This window comes from Pantherophis guttatus, chromosome 2 (assembly GCF_059756535.1).
Source record: "Pantherophis guttatus breed Tessera chromosome 2, ASM5975653v1, whole genome shotgun sequence".
Lineage (NCBI taxonomy): Eukaryota > Metazoa > Chordata > Lepidosauria > Squamata > Colubridae > Pantherophis > Pantherophis guttatus.
The window spans coordinates 89,518,267-89,529,801 of NC_142064.1; the positions used below are offsets into that span (position 1 = coordinate 89,518,267).

Here is an 11,535-nt window from a genome sequence, read left to right on the forward strand (position 1 = left end):
CCCTTCACAATTTAACTCCCCTTTTACTAACTAAGCATCAATACTCTTAATTTTTCTATTCATTCATAAGCTATTTGATACTTTTAGTCCGATATTTGTTTTGAATATAATCAATCCATCTTCTCCATTCCGATATATATCTTTCTTGTGAGTGATCTTTCAAATATGCCGAAATCTTCGCCATTTCTGCCAGATTCGCTACTTTTAATGTCCATTCTTCAATAGTAGGCCAATCTTCCTTCTTCCAATATTGCGCCACCAAAAGTCTAGCTGCAATCCAAGGGGCTCTTCTTCTTGAGGTTGCCGCCCTGGCCAGGCTTCCCGGGAGAGATTTCCTCCCCAGCCCCAGTCAGACTTCAGGCATGACCTCCCCAGCGGCCGTATGGCAAAACTTTCCTTCCCTCTGCGGTAGAGGAGCGATGCCATCGTTAGAGGAAGAGAAGGGATGCTCCCCCTCCTGCTTTTCTTCATTGTATGCACACTGAGGAACCAAGGCAGGAAGTAAGGAAGGGCCTCAGATTAGCAGTTTTAGAAACCTCCTTTTGCATATTACATATTTTACTGTTGCTTTGTTTGGTGTTTTTGTGCAGATGGAAGTTGCCAGAGTTCCTTAGTGAGCATGTGCAATAGCATTTTGGGGGCGCGATTTCAAGAGATGGGTTTATGATTCCTAATCGAGAAGGTCAGTCTGACCATCAGACAGAGGAATTCAAGAGGATTTTCTTTCCCATTTAGATGGTGATACTGAGGCACAAAAAAGAGGGGAGACCATTTGGAGTTTCTGAGAAACTATGGTGAGTAAAGCTATTTTCCAAAGCACCAGAAGGCAAGACAAGGAACAATGGAGGGAAACTAATCAAGGAGAGAGGGAACCTAGAACTAAGGAGAAACTTCCTAACAGCTAGCACTATTTACCAGTGGAATGATTTGCCTTCAGAAGTTCTGGGTGCTCCATTTAAGAAAAGAAATGGCAGAGCATATTTTCATGCAGAGGGTACTGAGTTCAGTTTTTCACATCTTCGGATCATTATTTAATTTCTCAAGTGCCGGAGAGCCTAAGGAAATAATATTCAGCTCAGTGCATACTCTACACCCAAAGTAAAACAAATTATATTCCTGAGTTTCTGGGAAACAATTGTGAGTAATGCAGAAGAGTGAACTTTTGTGGTCCTCTTATGTTCTCAATTCTTGAAGCATTCTTGAAGTAAACTTGAAGCAACCATTTTCAATTGAAAATGTAGTACCAATTAACAAGGTTCCCGAGAGGACAATATTGAAGCAAGATATCCTACATTGCCATTCATTTGCAGTAGAAATTTTGTTTACAATTTAATTGAAATCGCCATGCATGGAAATTCTTCGTGCCAGGTTATCTATTGATATTAGCAGACTTATAGTTATATACAACATTCATATTTTACTTGAATAGAGTAATGCTCTTTCTTCATCTAATGTCTACCTCTTATCTCTAACCATTGATAAAAACCTATTTCACATTAAATAATACTCTGAATCTCCTTTATCTTTTATTTTCAATGTCAATCTATCCATCTCTACACAATCCAATATTTTCTAAATTATATTTTCATCAGATGGGGTGTTCTCATTTTTGCAATATGTCATAGCTTTTCGGTATTATACCTAACAAAAATATTTCTGGTTTTAAATCAATATGCTGCTTAATCATCTTTTCCAACCATGTATGTATTTTCATCCAATATTCCTTTTCTACATGTCTACCACATACTGTATGATAATAAGTACCTAGAGTCTGATTGCATTTCCAACGTTTGGCGAACATGGTGTTGAACATTTTTGCTAGCCTTGCCGGTGGCAATTGCCACCTATAAAACATTTTATACAGATTTTCCTTATATGCAGTAGTCATGGTTTTTGCCATTTATCTTATTATCTAATATAGTAGCTGCTCTCCGTCATTGAGAGTTGTAGGTTCTAAAGTTCATCCTGTCCCTAAGAAAAGTGAAATGACAATAGGCCTAAATATAAATTAGTGTATATAAAGTGTTTTTGTAGTTTTATTGTATACAACGTTATACAATTATTGATCATTCTACCCACTGAATGCTACATTGATAGCTAAAGGAAAATAATTGTGGTCAATGAACAACTTTATTTAAGTGTTGCTTTTATTTTTTAGCATTAACAATATAGATCAAATGATAACAAATTGAAAAAAATTTCAGAACTAACAAGAACAAGATCAGCAACAACAATAACAATAAGAAAAAGGAAAACAACAAAAAGACATCCACCCATCCCCATCTAGGGAAAAGAAGCTCCGTGCAGGGCTTTGTAGGTGAGGGTGATTCTGCCCTCCATCTCCATCCCTCCCTTGCTGAAGCCGTCCTATAGGCAGACAGAATAACAGAGTTGGAGGGGACGGTGGAGGTCTTCTAGTCCAGCCAACTTCTGGTGCAGCCCATCAAGAAGGGCGAGATTTACATCTCACAAGTAATCGGACTGAACTTCACTGCTCCCGCCTTTTCCCTGCCCTACCTGTTCTCGGATCAATTGCAGAATTCTGCTCTTTCTGGAGTTTCTTCTAATTCCCCTCTGGTCTTCCCAGTTATCACATTAGGCACCTTCCAATCTGAGGGGGTCATTTTCTGGCATCATAGCTTGTAGCCTTTTGATACCTTTCATTGGGTTTTCTTAGTAAGGATACTGGAGAGGGTTGCCACTTCCTTCTCCACTGGGTCACCTTGTGTTAGGACCCTCCACTATGAACTGTCTGTCTTGGGTAACCCTGCACAGCATGGCTCATTGCTTCATTGAGCTGCACAAGACTTTTCGACATGACAATGCGGTGATCCATGAAGAACCTGAAATAGATACCTCTTTGAATTAGAGAGTGGAGTCCAGGGAGTCCTCTTCCAGGCTGCTGAGATCTTCTAGGGTGACTTCCACTTCTTTGGGAGAATCCCGTGAATGACAATAGTTCCTCTTTAGGCATCAGGGCAAAAGAAACTCGGCGTTCCTAAAAGAGGGCCTATTGAATGGGGATGCCTGATCAAACGCGTTATAAGCTGCCCTGAGTCTCCGGAGAAGGGCGGCATATAAATCAAATTAAAAACAAATAAAAACAAAAAACAAAAAAAAAACCCCAATGCTTCTCTTGCTGCATAATCTGTGGATTTAAAAAGCAATCCTCACTTCCAGCCCACCTCTCCCACAGAAAAGTAGGCTCTCTACTCTTTGCCTGTTAAAGCCCTGCCATGAAGCAGCAGGGTGCTGGAAAGGATGAGACCCAAAAAGGAAAGGCATAACCAGGGTGGGTCACATTCATTTGGTCCACTGCCATGCACCTTCCCTGTTGATTTTTGGCAAAGGAACCAATTGCACCAAACTATATGCACTTGGGTGCATATAGTTAACCTAAGTATGTTGTCCCGAGGGCCAGGTGTCACCTAGCTCCACTTCCGAGAGTGCTCCAGCACAGTTCAATCAGTTTAGGAGAAGTGAATAGAGGACCTCCATCCCTCCCCATCAGAAAACACATTGTCTTTCTTACCCATGGACTGGAGGAATCGCTAGCATCAGAAGCCTCTGCAGCATCCTCCCAGCTTCCCTCAGACTCCTCAACCAGAAGGTCAGCAAGGGAGTCCACATCCTCCAGGCTGCTGATCCTGGAGCCCACCAGGACTGTCATGGAATCCTGCAAATGACAGGATGGAGCCTAAATCCAAAGCTCTTTGCATCTCATTAAGATGGCTAACGCATAGGGTGCATACAACCCCTATGTGCCGACAGCAAGAGGACCTTTGGAAGCCTTAAGGTTAAGGTGAAATATTGCACAATATCTTCCCTCCACCATCAGGACTTATGGCATAGCCTTCTTCGGCCCCATTGCCAAAATCTTATCTCTGAGGAAGGTGTTTTTCTCCCCATTAGGAAAGAGCTCCTCTTCTGTGTCCTGGTCTTCCCCCGTTAGAGTCCAGGTGAGATGTTTAAGGAATCAAGCTAGCTCAGCTTCCCCTTTCCAAGATGAGTCACTCACCCTGTCCATCTTTTCCTCCAAAGCCCCTTGTGAACCAGCGGGGTCTTCTCCCTTCGAAGTGCTACCTACCTGGATAGATAGGGAATCTCCACCTCTCTCTGGCTCTCTGCTGGAAGGGATTCCTCCAATGGATCCTAAAATAGCAATGCAAATATTCTTTCTTTTGGTATATTAACAAATCCGCAGAGACAGGGCCATTAGCATGGTGAGGAGATGTTCAGGCCTTACCGATTCAGTGGAGAGGTGCAGCCTCCGTGGAGGTTTGAGAGAATGCATACCTCCACAAATTGTGAACAGGCCTCACATCTTCCTTCCTGGGGCTCCTGATGGTGACACGAACACCCATCAAAACCTGAAAGTAATAATTGTTCATTTGAATGTATAAAGTTCAAAGTTCTCGGCAACATATCCCCATGAATCCAACGGGCTCTGCTTGAATTCGCTAGACCGACCAGATTCCCCCACACAGTTTTGAGGCATGAAGCCCCACTGGGCATGTTGCAAAATTGTCCTTACCCCTCTAGATGAAGATGCGTCTCCATGAGGGGAGCAGCTGTGCTGCTCACCATGGACCTGTACCTTGTCAGAGCTGAGCAAAAGAAGAAGGTGACATGTCAACTAACATCCATCTACCTCAGCCTCCCCTTTCTAAGACCGGCCAGTCAGCCTGCCCATCTTTTACCCCCACAAGCCCTTTGAGACAGGAAGCCATCTTGGGGAGAGGCTCTTACAGATTCTCTTACAGTCCATCAATGGTCCCCCACCATGCCGAGAGTTTAAGGAGAAGGCTGTGGTACCTGTCAGGAGGCCCAGGAAGGTCCTCCGCATCATCCTTAATGCAACAGGAAACCACTGAGCCTCTTTTCCAGATGAGCTGTGAAGAGAAGGCAAATAGATGTGAGTCAGTCAGAAGCGTTGGGAAGCATGACTTTTTCTCCTACTGCCAGTTTCATGGCTGCTGAGATGGCCACACTTACTTTGAAAAGCCTCCTGACAGCCATGACCAAATTAACTGTTCCTGTTGGTACTGCCATATTCACTGCCCAACAGAAGACTAGGCAGCTCTGCACTGGCTCCAGAACCCACTGCACTCCAGCACAGTTCACTAGTTTAGGAGAACTGACCAGAGGGCGTCCATCCCTCCCCAACAGAAAACACTTTGTCTTTCTTACCCATGGACTGGAAGAAACGCTGGCCTTGGAAGCCACTGCATCCTGGTCCCAGCTTCCCTCTGACTCCTCATCCAGAAGGTCAGCAAGGGAGTTTACTTCCTCCAAGCTGCTGATCCTGGAGCCCACCAGAAATATCATGGAGTCCTGCAAATGACACTGTGGTTGCTAAATCCTAAACTTCCTGAATCTCAATCAGATAGTTAAAGCCAACAGCAGGAGGGCCTTTGGAAACCTTAAGCTTAGGAGGCTGTATTGCACCATTTCTCCCCTTCCTCATCAGGACTTACGGCATGGCCTCCATTGTCCCCATTGCCAAAACCTGCTTACCTCTGAGGAACATGTTTTCTCCCCATTTAGGACAGAGCTCCTCTTCCACGGCTTTGTCTTCCAAGTTGGAAATATCGGTGGTCTGCAAGCTCCATGAAAACCAGCCGGTATCTGCTTGTCGGTGTTTAATGGACTTGTCGCTGTTGTCGCTGTTTAATGGACTTGGAGCAGGAGAGCCATCTACTGGAGGAAGAAGATTACTGCAGCGTGGGAAAGTGAGAATTGTTTAAGATAGACAAAAAAAAGGAGTGAAAATAAATAACACCTGGAAGGCCACTTGACCTTGATTCTATCTCAGTAGGCAATTTGGAGGTTTTAAAGAAGAGATTGGACAGCCATTTGTCCGAAATGGTACAGGGTCTCCTGCTTGAGCAGGGGGTTGGGCTAGAAGACCTCCAAGGTCCCTTCCAACTCTGTTATTCTGTTAAATTCCGCTTCTAGGTGACTTTTATGGCCTCTGATCAATGTCTATTCAGGGTTTTACCTTTATATGGTAAATATAGAACCTTTCTTTCATAAGTAAGTGCATATTCCCAAAAAGGACCCAGGTTAGTTATTTTGTTTAAGATGTTTATTGAAAAACATCATCAGTGCTCCTTGAATATATAATAAATAATCCCCCCAATTGCTTTTAGTTGGGAAGTGGGGAAAGAAAAAAAAGGTATAAATTGGCCTCAGAATTGCCCTAGCTAGATAGAAGCTCTTTATAGTGAGCATGTGCCAATAACATTTTGGGGGGCGTTATTTCAACAGATGGGTTTATGATTCCTAATAGAGAAGGTCAGTCTGACTGACCATCAGACAGAGGAATTAAACAGGATCTTCCTTCCCATTTAAATAAATATATAAATAACTTGATTGCCATTGTACGTGTATTCAAAGTATACCCATACAACGAAATTCAGTTAACACCCAAAAACCTGGTCCAACACACATAACAATCCCCAAACAGACTCCCACCCACCACAATTCTCCACCACTCAACCACCCAAACATCCACACAACGGACCAAGTAATACTCTCCAACAGCTCACTGATGGTAGCCCTTCAGTTGAGAGGTCTTCAACCTTGGCTCCTTTAAGCCTGGAGGACTTCAACTCCCAGAATTCCCCAGCCAGTTTTGCTGGCTGGGGAATTCTGGGAGTTGAAGTCCTCCAGACTTAAAGGAGCCAAGGTTGGAGAGCCCTGCTTTAGTTCAGGGTTGAGTGCAATTATAGCTCTGGGATAAAAACTATTCAGAAAACATGTGGTCCGAGTTTTAATTGTTCTGTATCTTCTGCCAGAAGGCAACAGTCCAAAAAGGTTGTAAGCAGGATGGGAAGAGTCTCTGAGAATGTTATGCAACTTCCTCAAACAGTGAGATTCGAAGATGTCGTCCAGGGCTGGTAGCTGGAGTCCAATGATATTCTGGGCAGTTTTAATGATTCCCTGTAGAGCTTTTTTGTCCGCTACAGAGCTGCTCCCATACAATGCAAGAATGGGAGGATACCCTCGCATTCTTGTCAAGATACCCTCAATGGTGCTGCGATAGAAGGACAGAAGTAGATGCTGAGATAGATTTATCTTCCTGAACATTCTCAGGAAGTACAGCCTCTTCTGTGCCTTCTTCACAAGCATGTTAGCATTCATAGTCCATGAGAGGTCCTGTGCTTAATATCAGAGTAGAGGAATGGTGAGATCCCATCCTTACTGACTGTGGCCTACCTGTCAGAAAATCCCTTATCCACAAACAAATCCTCTGATTTATACCCCAATTGGACTTTTTAAAAAACAACCTGTTGGGTAAAATGGTGTTAAAGGCAGAGCTATAATCCACAAATAACAGTCTCGCATATGTCCCCTGTTGTTCCAAGTGATTCAAGACAGTATGGACAACAAGAGACATAGACATTGAGATGGTGATACTGAGGAACAAAGAAGAGGGGAGACAATTTTGAGTTTCTGAGAAACTCTTGTGAGTAAAGTAGAGAATGAACTTTTGTGCTACTCTTATATTCTCAATTCTTAATAAATTTGAATCAACTTTTCCTTTTCAATTGAAAATGTACCAATTAACAAGGTTCCTGAGAGGACAATATCCAAGCAAGGTATGCTACGTCACCATTCACTTGTGGTAAAAAATTTTGTTTAAAGTTGAATTGAAATCGCCATGCATAGAAATTCTTTGTGCCAGTTATTTTTTTTAAAAAGTTTTTTATTTTTATTTCTCATAAACACATTTATATGTACAGTCACCTTATTTTTTAACTTTCGCTTTTAATTCTTACTTTTTACTTTTTCGGGGCTGCTCTTTTACCCTTTACTTTTATTCCAACCTTTCTTCTTCTCCTTCCCTTCTCTTCCTTCCTCCTTCTCCTCCTCCTTTCTTCTTTCTTCCTCTCCTTCGCTTTCCTACTTCCCCTTCCCTTCCCCCACTCCTCTCTTCTTCCCCCCTGGTTGTGTAAAGAAGCAAAACATTATTGGGTGAAAATACAAACATGATTAGAGGGAATGTTGCAGCAACATATAGAGTTAAAGCCAGAGATATTCTTACTGGGAATTTTACCAGAGAATTACAGTAAAGAAGATAGATATTTGATTATTCATATAATAACAGCGGCTAGAATTGTATTTGCACAAAATTGGAAAACAGATAAAATCCCGTCGGAAGGAGAAATTATACAGAAAATTTTCAAATGTTCGTGCCAGGTTAAGACATGCACTTTCCCTGCCATTTTAGTTGTCTCATTTGTTTATCTTATTATATATGCTGGTGTTTGTATTGTAGCAACAACTTAGCATTACTTGCATGAAATTATAGCCTATGAGACACTGTAACCTGAGTACTGGTCTGTAAAATTCCTTTTTCTGGAAGAATACAAAGTTTATGCCAGGATAGAAGTTCTACTGTGCTTGATGTGCCTACCATCACAATGTTCCATGGACAGATCTTCTTGAAGTCACTGAAAAAATGGACTTATGACCTTTTTTCACATGTAACGACCATCGTAGCATCCCCATGGTCACGTGATCTATATTCAGAGGCTTGGCAACTAACTCATCTTTTTTTTTAAGTTTTTTATTTTAAACACATTAAAAACAGATTAAAAATCAAACATATACAAAAAGTAACACAAAAAAGAAAAATATTACCTTTCTTTCAGCTATACACAGCGGTCTGCTCTTTCTATACATCAATATTTACAAATATGTAAGGATATACTTATTTGACGTTCATTTTCTCCTTTATATCATTTCTTCTTTACTAACAAAAGATCATACACATTCCCCCTCCTTTCTTCATTCATTTAACTTATTTCCTTATGTTTCAACCATTCATACCATCTACTCCAAACCTTATCATACTTTGATTTCTTTAGTTAATTTATCTAATTCTGCCCATTCTAGAATTTTTTTAATTAAATCCACTTCCGTTGGTAGTGTTTCCTTCTTCCAATATTGTGCGTATACAATACGTGCTGCAGTCAATATATGCAATATTAGGTACTGTATTTCTTTAGTATAATTGTCTATTGAGATTCCTAACAGAAATTGTTCCGATTTTCCCCTCTATTGGGTTCTGAATTATTTCTACTATCCAAGTTTTGATTTTCTTCCAGAATTTTTGTGCCATCGTACAGGTCCACCATTGATGATAGTATGTTCCGTAGCCAGTCTTGCACTTCCAACATTTGGGGGAGTTGGTAGGGAACATTTTCGCAATTCTGGCCAGTGAGAGGTGCCATCTATAAAACATTTTCATCTGGTTTTCCTTGTATGCCGTCGCAATTGTTAGTTTCATGTTCGTTTTCCACATCCTCTCCCACTTCTCTAATTCTATCACATGGTTAAAGTTTTGTGCCCATTTGATCATCGTGTCTTTCACTGTTTCCTCTTCCATTTTATACCGAATTAGAAACTTGTATAGTCTACTTATTAGTTTTCGATCATTCCCTAGTATAATTTTATCTAATTCTGTTTCTTCTAATCGAATCTTTTTTTATATCCTCTGTGTACTTTGAGTTTATCTGCAGATATGTCCACCATTGCACTTCTCTTCCTAATTCCAGTTCCAATTCGTTTCTAGTTTTTTATATTCCCCTCTTAGTTATTATGTCTCTATACCTAGTTAATTTTGTCCAGTCTACTAAATTTGGATATGTTAAAGTTTCCTCTGGGGAAATCCAAGACGGGATTTGTATATAATGCTGTTTTTTAATTTTATTCCAAATTATTAGTAAAGAATGCCTAATTGTGTGCCTTCTAAAGTATCCATAAATATTTTGTTTTCCTCCCCACAAATATGAGTGCCACCCTATAGTTAGATCATGTCCTTCTAATGTTAGCAGCCTTTTATTTTCCAATTCCATCCACTCCTTTATCCAAACTAATCCTGCTGTTTGATAGTTGGTCTCCCAATCTGGGAGGGCGGTTTCTCCTCGCTCTCTCTGGTATCTTGTAATACTTTTAACCTAATTCTAGGCTTCTTTCCTTGCCAAATAAAATTTGTAGTCAATCTATTTAATAAGTCGAAAAAATTCTTCCCCATTTTTATCGGAATAGTCTGGAAGAGGAATAACATTTTGGGCAAGATATTCATTTTTATTACTGCCACTCTTCCCATCCATGAAATCTGCAACTTTGTCCAGTTTTCCAAATCTTTCCTAATTTGCTCAGTTAATTTATCGTAGTTTTCTTTTTTAATTGAGGAACTTCTTGCCGTGAACCAGATTCCCAAATATTTAATTTTTTTTGTTGCTTGGATATTCATAATCCTTTCTAATTCTGTCTCCTGGTTTTTTGTAAGCTTTTTAGTTAGTAATTTCGATTTATTCTTATTAATTTTTAACCCTGCTACTTCACCAAATTCTTCTATTTTTCTAATCAGTTTGGGGCCAGATTCTAAAGGTTCCTCAATTATAAAGACCATATCGTCTGCATATGCCTGGACTTTGTATTCCTCACTTTTAATTCTCAGGCCCTTTATTTCCTTATCTTCCCTAATTTTATTTAAAAATGGCTCCAGTGGTAGAATAAAAAGAAGTGGGGAGAGTGAGCAGCCTTGTCTTACTCCTTTTGCTATTTCAAAGCCTTTTGGCATATCCTGATTAACCAATGCCTTTGCGGTCTGTGTTGAATAAATTTTCCCAATCGTTTGTCCAACTTTTTGTCCATAGTCCAATTTCTGTATTAATTGTATCATGAAGTTCCACTTCAAATTGTCAAACGCCTTTTGCGCATCAAGGAAAACCAGTGAAAATTGTTTCCCTGCATGTACCTCATAATACTCTAATATATCTACTATCATCCGTGTATTATTTTTGATTTGCCGTCCTGGGAGAAAACCACTTTGGTCCAAATGTATGTGTTTGTTCAGAATCACTTTTAGTCTATCCGCAATAATTGACATAAATAATTTATAATCGGAATTCAGTAGAGAGATAGGTCTGTAATTTTGTATTAGTTGTGGATCTGAATCCTCCTTATGAATCAATGTAATTAGAGCTTCTGACCAGGATTTGGGTGTTTTTGTCCCTTGCAATACTTCATTAAATATTTCTAACATAAGTTCTCCAGTCTGTTCTATCATATTTTAATATAGTTCTATCGGTAATCCATCGGGGCCTGGGGATTTATTATTTTTTTGTTTTTTTCATTGCTGTTCCAAATTTGGTTTCGGAGATTGGTCTATTCAACGTTTCTTTCTGTTCCTCTGGGTAACTGACTCATCTTTATGAGGGTTGCAGTCTCCCAGGGTCATGTGATCAGCTTTTGCATCTTTCTGGCAAGCAAAAGTAATGGAGAAGCCAATTTCTCATAACAACTGGGCTACTTCAATCAATCCATCAATCAACCAGAATAGAGCTGGAAGAGATCTTGGAGGTCTTCTAGTCCAGCCCCCTACTCAAGTAAGATATCCTATAGCAGTGATGGCGAACCTTTTTGCCATCATGTCCCAAAAGTGGGGGGAGTGTGGAGGAGTTGCGCATGTGTGTGCCTTCAGTCACATTTCAATGCGCCCCACCCGCACGCATGTGT

The 11,535-nt window shown here is 40.6% G+C and overlaps 1 long non-coding RNA gene across 1 annotated transcript in view; it reads left to right on the top strand.

Moving 5' to 3' along the window:
• The window catches only part of LOC132710322 (uncharacterized), a 60,423-nt gene that overhangs the window by 38,799 nt on the left and 10,089 nt on the right, over positions 1 to 11,535 (top strand). The window contains exon 3 of the long non-coding RNA XR_015732306.1: positions 736 to 794. This is a non-coding gene — a long non-coding RNA (uncharacterized LOC132710322). The remainder of the gene's footprint in view (positions 1 to 735; positions 795 to 11,535) is intronic.